At 46.3% G+C, this 2,887-nt stretch overlaps 1 pseudogene; it reads right to left on the reverse strand.

The window, feature by feature from the left end:
* Nucleotides 1-453: 453 nt before the first annotated feature.
* On the reverse strand, nt 454-1,185 carry LOC101659870 (annotated as a pseudogene).
* Between the last annotated feature and the right edge of the window lie 1,702 nt (nt 1,186-2,887).

Consider the following 2,887-nt stretch of genomic DNA (forward strand, 5'->3'; position numbering starts at 1 on the left):
GGCTGACCCCATGTGGGCAGCTTGACCCTGAGAGCTGTCAGCCCCCTGACATGTTCCCACCATGTGACTCTGCACCCACTGGCTTGTGATCTCTCTGCATTATGCATCACTTTTTTTAAATATAAAATTTCGTTTTATTTTTTAAATGATTTTACAAGTCTGTCCGTTCGTCTCAAACTCACATAGGCGAAGTAACCACCGTATCTTCCATTAGATGGGTCATGGCCTTAATCTTTCCAAAGAAGATAAGTAAAAATATCTTTTCTGTTTTTTCACAAATCTCATGCACTGTTAACACCCAGCTTGATTCTGAAGTTTTCTCTCTATAAAGACATTCTTGTAGTTGCGTGTTGCCATTCTGCGGCCATGCAGCGATCGTTTTACAAGCGGCTTGACTGTTACTTGGCTGATTCTTCTCCAAAGTCCAACGCTTATAAACTGAGCAGGAAAGGTTCACTGGCATGGCAGAAAAGCCCACTGTACTGCCCGGTGACAAACCGGGGGACAGTTGTCGCTTCCAACAAGGTCCTGTGGAGAGGCAGCTGGCATGGTTTCAATGCCCAAGTCTTCCTAACATCTCACGCTCAGGAACGTATGGTCCCCAGGACTCCGTGTGCAGTGGATTCACAGAGAGCCTCCTCAAGCTTTTGAATCGGTGCTGGTGAAATCTGGTGGCCCATTGTGGTGCCCGTAGAGAACATCACGGGCTGTATAGGTGCAGGCTTCTCGGGTTGCTTTTCCAAATGGGTACATCCGTCTTTGCCCTGAGCCCGAAGCAGAGCAATGAAACACCTGCTGCTGCTTCCTTTTTAGCATCTGCTACCATCGTTCTTCTTGCATAAATGGTCTGTATTGTTCATGTTCCTGTCATTCCACTTCTGAAGCTTTTCCCATACTTCCTGGTCCCGTGTCAGCTTTAGCTTATTTTTCTGAATGAGATCCTTGTTTGACTTTCCGTCTAGCTCCATTTTCTTTCTGGTGTTGTCCAAATCCACACTGTCGGTCAAGTTGAAAATCATTTCTTCTACTTCTTCCAGAAAGTCAGTATAGTCTCTTAGACTAGTAACACCTTCTTCTCTTTTATTGCATGTCTTTAGCACTTCTCCCGCTAAGCTCAACCTCTCTCTCAACAGGAGGATCTTCAAAGAGTTGTCCTTTCAACAGGGAGTGCCCCGTTAGGACCATTTCCAGCTTCTCTCACACAACAGTGCACACACACAACGCTCACATCTTTCCCCCAGCCCCGCCCGGTCCGGCTGTTCACCTCTCTCCACCTCCACCTCTCTCCAGACCCCCAGCTCTTTCCTCAACTGGGGTGCGGGGGCACAGCAGTTTTCTGCATCATCAGCCTGTAGCTACGTGAGTCTGAAGAGGGCGCTAGCTTGCATTGTATTTGTGGACTTGAGTTGGACGGGACTGGGATTTCTTCCTGATATAAGATTATTTCTTGATATACTGCTTCTTTGTATCTATGTGAGTGTCACCGACTTTGTGTGATATGTAGGTTTATGGTGCCAACATGGTCAATGAACACATGTGGGATTAATGGAAGTGGGGAGAGATAAATGGCTCGGTGAGCCTCACCTTTCTTGTCTCTTGCTCTTTAATGATCAGACCAGTGTGCTGCTGCCTTGCTTGTTCTGTGCCTCAATTTGCAAGCTACACTACCTGTGGGACGCCTAATTCATGGACTATGTCGCTGTAGTTTGAGGTTCCTTCAAGACCTGCTTTGCCACACCATTGGAGTAGACATCACTTGAGCCAGGGACTGTCGGACCCTGTCATCTGGCTGACTGTTAGTGACCTGCCTTGCTGTTTGCTGCCTGTGCCCAGATAACCTGAATTGCTCTACAGAGGACTAACTGGCAGCCCTCAAGACTTGAGGGACTGCCTGTGTATTCGCTGTCTCATGGAAGTGAGTTGCACTGAGCCATTTGTACTGCTTTATAGATTAATTAACTATTTATTTCTTATGTCATCTATCTATCTATAGAAATATATATATAATTACAAGTGTCCTGGTTTTGTTTCTCTAGAGAACCCTGTCTAACATACTTTGTTTGTTTCTCTAGACTACCCAACCGAACACACCCACACAGATGCAGAGGGTCAAAGAAGCCCTGGTATCTGAGGGAAGGCTGTAACATGAAAGATAGAGGTCCCACGTGCCTGCTTACAGATCTCCTGCATCTGTAAGTACATATACAATATGATGCACATACAGTGTGAAGCACACATACAATATGATGAGAGCAGTAGCCTAAGGACATCACAAATGATGAAAGAAGAAGATGCTTTTTAAAAGTCAGCATCTTCAGAAAGTATTGCATACCCAGCATAAAAAGAGAAATGCTATTGTTAAAAAGAAAAGAAACTAAAAGAAGGTTGGAAGAACAAAGGGCCCTTGTGTGGTAGTTACATAATCTGGTGTCAGTTTAAGGATTAAGAGTGTGGGGTGGAAAAAAAATTTTTTTTAAAGAGTGTAGGGGTGGAGTCTAGCCGGTCAATCCAGAGATAGCCAATGAGACCTCTGTATGGGCATGGCCTTCTCCTGAGAATTCTGGGAGCTGCGGTATTTCCTCCTCGGAGTCCGGAGACAGTCTCTCACACAGCTCACTCCCTTAGAGACGCTCTACTGACAAGACACAAGGCTGACTCCTTGCGAGACATCCCTGAGGAGAAGCCACATGGACCTACCCTGATGCAGCCAGAACCACGGACCTGGAGACGCCACATTGAGACCCCTGCTGGCGCTGAGATGCTTACAACACCACTGGATCCAAAGACTCTCTACCCACTGGCCTGTGGTCGTCCTGCATTCGGCGTCATTGCACGTGTTTCGTCAGTCTGAAGAGGACTTTATAGACTGGTATTGGACATATGGGCT

This window comes from Echinops telfairi, unplaced genomic scaffold (assembly GCF_000313985.2).
Source record: "Echinops telfairi isolate 266 unplaced genomic scaffold, ASM31398v2 ScPeMD7_22;HRSCAF=79, whole genome shotgun sequence".
Taxonomy (NCBI): domain Eukaryota; kingdom Metazoa; phylum Chordata; class Mammalia; order Afrosoricida; family Tenrecidae; genus Echinops; species Echinops telfairi.